Here is an 8301-nt window from a genome sequence, read left to right on the forward strand (position 1 = left end):
ATTCAACTTTTGAAGTGCTGGTGAGAAGAAGGGAAAGAGGCTGCCTAATGGAAGATAAGGAGTTAGGATCCCTGTGTGAGTAGAACTCTTACAAATTCCTCAGGGGAGAAAGGAATCCTTTAATTTAGTACTATGTACAAATTATTTTAAAGATGTACATTCTAAAAAGGGGCTGGTAATGAGAAGATAGGCCCATTGCTGCCTTCGGCTTCCAGCAGCAATTTCCTTACATAGTCTATTCAGCTCTCTCCACCTGCTCTCAGATGCAACCCCGTGCTTAGCCTCCTTGAATCTTTGTCCTAGGCACACTTTCTTCTGTCTTTGAAACCAGTCTTCAGTTCTATTTTGCAGTATATATCTCAAAAACTTTCATTTCTACCATCAGCAGGAGGAACTGCTGGGAACGCAGGGTCCACAACCCAGATTCAGACCCAAAGCCATCCCCAGCAGAGCATGCAAAAGCAATTAAATTCTAGAAAAGATCTGTTCAGTGGAAAGTATACTCAGCAAAGGCTGAATTATCAAGGAATTTAGCACATAAAATTCCAATTGTTAAGAAATCAGACACTTACATTACCAAGGGGAGTTGATTTGCATCATTAAGTTGTTCTTTTCTTGGCTTCCTTTGCGAACTTGCCCTGAGGGCCATATCAAAAATGCAAACCATAGGAGCTCAATCTAGTAATGACAACTCCTATGGCATTTTAATTCAATAGCACAGGTAACTGTTGAAATGTCCCATATTTTTATCCAATTTCTATCTCTCAATAAGATCAGCAAAGAAAATCCGCTATGTCTCTCAGAGGCCAGATTGTTAAAGCTGGTAGTTTGAATACAGTCTTGTATCACTTCAAAACTTTTCATCTTCACCACCAAGTATTTATATTGTTATTCCAGAGATTTGAAAAGAATACCACATACAACCTAATTTCTAATGTTTAAAAAACCACTTTAATACAATTAATTACAAAAGCATATGCTGGAAGTAAGCATATGCTCATTTCTCTGTCTGAAATACTAATCAAATACGTTGCAGTAGGAACTAGATATGTTAAAAAAAAATCAAATATGCATTTTAGATATATACTTTCGCCATTTTGTCAGCACAAAAAATGGGGATTTCATTTTGGTTTCTTTCTTCACATGTTTTTAGTACTTTAAAAGAAATACTTGTTCTCTGTATTTCTTGATTTCAGAACACACAAACTGAGAAGTAAAGCTCCACAGGTGATACTATGAAGTTTAAACTCACACATGGATAAATTGAGATTTCATCTTTTTTTGTCTCTTTTTTGCTTGTACCATAGACTCCAAGAGTGTTGAAGTGCTGAATGGCAAGCATGAATGTTAAAACCTAAATTAACCTATTTCTATGGGGAAAAAAAATTTCTATCTTTTGGGATGATGTACTGGTGTTTTGTGACTAATTTTACTAATTTTGATTAAAACTGTAGACCATATAGAAGAAGTAAATGTACCCCATTGCACTGTCATTACCACCACTGCAGTGACAGAAATGCTGAAGTTCTTCGATGCCAAGCACATCCTGAACATCATTACAACCTTTTGTGGTATGTGCTATCCCTGGGTGCCAAACTTGGGAATGTTGCCAATGGTTTGCTAATCCTGAGGCCACATGATGGAAGGACACTACACAATGGTCACGCCTGAAGCTGCAGCAGGAGTCTGCTTGCAGCTATGGGAAGATGAGCTACTCTGAAGGACCAGGACTTTAAAAATATATAAATAAAAAAAGCTATGAAATACAGTCATTCTGAGTCGTCTTCTGTGCAACATGCTTTCTGAACCTTGATTATCACCTACATGAGTCTTCCACTGGAAAACCCTAAAGAAAGATAAAAGTGAAATAACTACCAAGCTTGTGGTCAAAACAGCTGGAAAGTGTTTTTTGGGGGATACAAAAATTCATGCTGAAAGAAAAGGAACACTTTTTAAACAATCTTGTATGTTTGGGCAACTCCAGTCTGCACAGCTTTATGCTTTGACTGTTTTTTGCAGAGTTTGATACTGTCTTTATTTTTCATAGTAACCATATGAAAATAATGTCAAATCCACATATTCTCAAATATTCCAACTTCTACAATATTTGGACCACCCCTGTAGTTTGTTGACAGGTGACTTAAAAAGTACAAGTTTCCTACAGTATAAAATTCATGGCAAATTTTATATGATTTACACTATTATTCAAAGCACTGCTTTTTTGTTGGGTGGAACTGAAATACATTCAATAGCTAACATTCAGTAATCATGACACCAAGTTGAAAGAAAATGCATAAGCACTAATTAAAAAAAAAAAACCAAACCAAAACCAAAAACCTGGCTTAAGTTTGTTCTCTAGTGCTCCCTGCCTTTATGAATTAAAATTAATTCCATTTCTTAAGATCTTAAGTCTTACAACTACAAAGGAAAAGAGTATATTGTGATAAGGTTCAATTCTTTTCCATTAATTTCTTCCTTCACTTTTGGAAACCTTCTAAAGTGGCCTAGTCATGTTCATATACTTTTGGAAATGCTAATTCATTTTTATCAGCTCTTCATGGAAACCTCTTCATTTATATCAAGTTCTTCATATAGACAGAAGAGCACTGTGTCCCAAAAATAAAAACTATTATCATGGAACTGGAAGCTTGACCTTGAAAATGTACAAATAAAGGAACTACTTGAAGACAACACATAAACCAAAACTAAGATCTACAAAAGGAGCTAATGATGATGAATCTGCCTCCTCACCATCACCACCCCCCAACCCCCAAAAAATACTGTGAATTAAAAATCTTAAGATTGCAAAGATAAAAATCAAACTATAAAGACTGTGACTCTTTCTAGTTCATCAGCCACTGTAACCTAGTTAGATAACCCTTTGCTCTTCAATAAGAGTTTAACAGGATTTTGATTGCTTGATCATAAGACCAAGAAGAATAAAAAGATATTGGATAGACTGTAAAGCCAAATAGAGCTGCACAGTCAGTTTCTCCAACATCATCTACTCTTTAAGCCATGGAATATTATCCTCTTACTCCTGTAGACAAATTCCTTTTGTTTGAATACTGCAAACTTTTTTCCAAATGTTCCAAGATGCACAATAAAATTAGAGAAGTTGGCCCAACAGATCACAAATACATGCAAGTCAAGGAATGCAGGTCTGGACTGAGATGCGTATGTGGGACTCTGCCAGTTCCTCGTGTTCCTTTGACACATAAAACAGTTGGTCAATGACATCATATTTTCCTATCTAACCTCCTCCTTGGTGCTGTGCAAACATTATGCTACATATATATTACACAAACAGACACAGAAACTGGTAACCTTCTTATCAATGATTTATAGCTATGACCTAAAAATGTTAATAAAACTCAAAAGATAATTACATTTTTTGCAATTATACCGACCTTGAAACATAAAATTCATTTAACAACACAGATTATTAACATGGCCCAAGAACCTTCTTCTTGATTCTCACGCAAGAAAATTGACAGCTTAACTTCTGGCAAATGGTGTTAAGGGATACAATTTAATTGAGAATTATATTCAGGCACTATCCTTGCTAAAGCAAACTTGTCCTCAAGAAAAATGCAACTCTTCAAAAGCATCATGTGATTCTGCAGTGGGAAATAAAATCAGGTAAGTCATAGCTTCTTTTCTTGAAATAAAATGGGTCCAATAATAACCACATTTACTGGAAATAAAGCCACCTCCTCATTGCAAAAAGAGGACAAGATAATTTACTTAAGAAACAAAGGATACAAGAGAGGACTTCTTTTTTAAATTAAAAAAAAAGAAAAGCACTAAGTGCCAGGGGAAAAAAAATCAAGAAATAGAAGTATGATGTAGCAAAGCACATCCAAGAAAGAAGAGTAGTGAAAGAAAAACATTTTTAAAAAACAATAGCTCATGATTCAAGAAATGTTTCTTTTCTCTCCCTTAACTTGCCTGTCCATAAATTTAGGCTGCCCAAAGATCTCCTGCCCTGATAAAACTTGGATTCTAGAATAATAATTCTGCCATAGCAAGAGCTGAGTGAGTTTAAATACAATATACACTACAGAGAAATGACAGATGAAATTAGGTTAAAGAGTTGGAAGAAAGCTTTTTAAATATACTATAACAATGCATTTATTTACAATGAAAATTGCTGAAAAAGAATTCCTTCACTCCTTACTGCAGCTGCACAGTCACAATATTTAACTACACTCTGGTTTCTTTTTGATATTTCCTTTTGTAATATTTCAAAGTCCCCCCCTTTACACGTAAAATACCTGTTCAGATCAGTGTATCACAACACAATCCAAAGAGTTTTCCTATCTATAAAACATGTGAATTTGGTTTTCCACCATGCATAAAGATGTTCCATAAAGACCACAGTTCATATTTAGGCCATTCTACATCTCCATAATATAAATAAATCAGGTTTTCTTCACTATCAAAATTATTAAAAGCCACAATAAAATAAAAACCATAACATCCAGCCACCCCTCTGCCTATTCAAAATGATCAGATGTTTTGCTTTGAAGCCACTTACATTGTAACCACTATTCTGCAAACTAAGCTAGCTGGGACCTTGCAGACACATGGAGTTACAGTTCTGTAATGAATTGCACAAATAATAACAAACATCTCAAGTATAATCTCTTCTCTGAATGGATTCCATCATGTAGAAGGAGTTCAGCACTCAGGCTCAAGTACACTATTCAAAGTTAGTAGACAATAACACAAGGAGAGAGGAGAGAGCTGATTTAAAAATAAAAAGGGAATCACAAATGCATTATTCCCATATTTACTACTTGTACATAAGTATATCTCACTTTTATTGAATTATTTGTCAGTTTCCTCCTTCTTTATAATATAAGTGTACATCTCTCTGTCTCAATGACTAACTTTTCTGTCATGATCCATCTAGACAGAGCTAAAGCTCTCGAGTTGTTGGCTCAGTTGGTGTGTGATGAAGTTTATGGCCCCATTCCTGCACTGGAAGCCACAAACACCTTTTCATTACTATTTGATCAGTAACTTCAGAACCACAGATGGGAACCACTATGGAAACATGAGCAATTATTATGGAGACCAACAAAACCAGAATGGACATTTTCATGAGGTACCACCTTTCTTTAGCTTCTCTCTTTTTACCAAAACACCTTTCAACAGCAATTTCTGTAAGACCCCTTTACTGAAAGCTCAGACTGGCACTGGAAAATCCAGGTATTGTAAACGTTTTTCTGCTTTGTTTTGTTTTCCTATCAATCTCACTGGAAAAGCAGCGGAGAATTTGTGTCAGTTCTGTGACCCCGCAGGACTGAAAGGTAACGTGCTTTCCCAGAAGTAGAAGGGGACACTGGTCTGTGACACGTGAACAGGGCAACTTCTCCGACGCTTCTAAGACTTACTGCCTTTTAGGGGCCACTTCAACAACGATGAACGCTGAACGATTGCCCCCTGCCAGGGAGACTCTTCAGACCACTCCCTTCAAGGACTGTGTGCTAGCAGAGGTCAAGTAAAGAGAATTATGGAGAATATATTTTCGTGGCCCTGGTGCTACTTATACCAGGACCTCTGTACACAACCATTAACTAAAGCCAACAGCGTTTCGAGATAATAACGCAAGAGTCACGGAACTCAGAGCAGCCCAGAGCACAGAACAGCAGCTGGCACGGAGCAATAGTGGCTCCATCCAGATCCACCTTCTCCAAGGTCACCTCGCTCTGAGCTCCTCGCAGGCCCGTGTCTGATGACGGCGAGCGCGGCGGCACGGTCTGTGCTCCGCCGCTCTCCGCCCACATTTCCCGGCGGAGCTGGCCGGGGCGGGGGCCGCGGACGGCGGCTCCGCTCGGGTGGGCGCGCTGGCAGGCTCGCCGGCCCGCGGGGATGCGCGCAGCGGCGCGGGGGCGGGATCGCGCCTCGCTCCCCCCAGAGCTGCGGCCTCAGCCCGGCCCCGCCGCCCGCCTCCCTCCCTGCCCCGCTGTCAGAGCCGCCCGCCCGCGTGGCAGCGGGGCACGGCGGGGCGTGCGGCGTCTCCCTGCGGTGCCTGCTTTGGTACTGGGGGTACAGCTGCGTCCCACGCAGTGTCCTTCCGTCCGTCCATCCATCCATCCATCCATCCATCCATCCATCCATCCATCCATCCATCCATCCATCCCTGAGTGGGCGGCGGCTCGTGTGTGTGTGTGACTGACAGTGAGGCGCGCACAGCGCGGGGGCAGCCGCTCACACGGGGCCACGCCGGCGCGCCCCGGCTGCGGCAGCCGCTTCTCCGTCCCCCGGAGCCCTCCCCGGTGGGGACAACCTCAGCGGCCTCGCTGCTCGTCCTCCTCCTCCTCCCTCCTGGCGGGTAAGTTACGTTACCTGGTCTCTAGCTCGGACTGGATCTAATCCCGCGGCCGCCGCCGGCTCGTCTCCCGGCCGCGGGGGTGAGTGGGGGAATTAATTTATTTATTTTCCATGAGGTGTCCTCTGCAGCGGCGTAGCGGCGGGAGAGCCCGGGCCGGGCGGCAGGGAGGGAGGCCCGGGTGCTGCTGTCCCGGGGGTGCTGCCGGGGAGCGGCCGAGGCGTTCAGCACCGGCGCGGGGGGGCGGGGGCTGCGGAGGAGACGCCTCCCGGGCTGCCCAACCCGGCTCCGCGGGGCTGGAGAGGGCGCGGCGCCCGGCCCGGGGAGAAGGGGATGGAGCCAGCGCCAGCGCGGGAGGTGGGACAGGACGGGATGTACTGGGCTGGCGCGGGCGGGCAGCGCCGGGCTCCGAGTCCCTGGGGCAGCCGTGAGCGCTCCCCGCCCTCCTGCCCGCCCCGCCGCACCCGGAGCCCCCTCGCGCGGAGCCGCGGCCGGGGGACGGGAGGGCACCTCGCTTCTGGCAGCGAGAAACGTGTCCATCCCCCCCGTCCCACCCCGATCTCCTCCTCTTCAGCACTGAGGGTGCCAAGTATTTCACATTAAAGGCAGTTTGCGCTCTCTGGTCCACCGAAAGTCTAAAACACTCTGTATCAGTTTCCTCGTGTTAGGGGAAAAATAAAAAGTAAATTAACCGAATTCGTTTTGTACTCAACGCAGGACCTTCGCCTTCTGAAACGGGAACTGAAATTTGGCTCGTCAGCATCGAGTTGCTGATGAAAATCTTGAACACCTCAGCATTTCCCGTCTTTTTGTCTCCTTAAGAAAAAAAAAAGTTATGAGAAGTGTTTTGTACGTATGATAAGCATATTTATGAAAGTGACCGCTAAATTATCCAGAAATCCTGTCCTTAAGGCTAAAATCCTGTCAGGAAATAGACAAACATAATCACATAATTGCATAATTAAAACCTTTACCACAATGCCTATTCTCATCTAAAGGTTGCACATTAAGTGCAGTACTTAAGTAGTGTGAGGAGACTAGAGTTTATTTGTTGTTGACATTTATTATAGTTGTTGACGTTGTTTTATGAAACGTGCAAAAAAAAATGCTAATATCATATTAAAAAAACAAACAAACAAAAAAAAACCACCAAAGCTCTAACAAAGTGCTTGATTTCAAGCATGTTAGGAACTGACACTGCCTGTGCATGGACAGGAGGAGAACTTGGGCTGTAGTTAGGAGTAATGTAGTTTCCTGAGCTGTTAGTAAAGGAAAGAAAGACTTGAACTTGTGCAGTTTATTTTTGTCTGTTTATTTTCCATTAATAACATTTGAATCTCTTAGCTAGAATTAGCCACAATTAACAAAAAGTTTTGAAAAATAATCTGGAAAGGAGCATATCACCCTTCAAAAAACCAGCATCATGAATGGCAATTACATGAAAGAATCCATCCACAGACAACTTCCGTCTGAAGCACAAATTAATAAAAATCAGGTTTCTTTGTCTCCTTTTCTTAATAATTGATTTGCTTTTATGTGAGAAGTGTTAGGAACTTTTCTATGTTTTAAACTGTAACCATTAAATCAGAAGACACAGACCTGGAAATATAAGTAATGTAACATTTAAGCATTCCTTCATTCTTTAGGATGTTATTGTTATTATTTATGTATCGTCCATTTCCAGGCCAAGTTTTTCAGATTCAGGAGGGAATACTTTGTCACATGTCTGTAAAGCAGCCAGCTCTCTACAGTCTCTGGGCAGATTCTGGCACTGTACTCATAAGGAACAGTAAGTAGTTCACTGGTAGAGAGGGCAAACGCTGTTCTTCCTGACACAAACTGAGCAGCATGGAGTCAATTTGTGACATTGCATAAGCTAAGTAGTACTTGATTTATGTATCTGAGCCCAGGGGCATTTTTAGGAGCTAACATGGTGACTGCCAGGGCAGCAAGTGGAAGTC

At 42.1% G+C, this 8301-nt stretch overlaps 1 protein-coding gene across 1 annotated transcript in view; it reads right to left on the reverse strand.

Moving 5' to 3' along the window:
• The window catches only part of SLC16A7 (solute carrier family 16 member 7), a 78146-nt gene extending 71508 nt beyond the window's left edge, over window positions 1-6638 (reverse strand). Inside the window, exon 1 of the mRNA XM_030959726.1 lies at window positions 6358-6638. The gene's annotated coding sequence lies outside the window, so the exon portion shown is untranslated. The remainder of the gene's footprint in view (window positions 1-6357) is intronic.
• Window positions 6639-8301: the final 1663 nt, after the last annotated feature.

The sequence above is a fragment of the Camarhynchus parvulus genome, chromosome 1A (genome assembly GCF_901933205.1).
Source record: "Camarhynchus parvulus chromosome 1A, STF_HiC, whole genome shotgun sequence".
Taxonomy (NCBI): domain Eukaryota; kingdom Metazoa; phylum Chordata; class Aves; order Passeriformes; family Thraupidae; genus Camarhynchus; species Camarhynchus parvulus.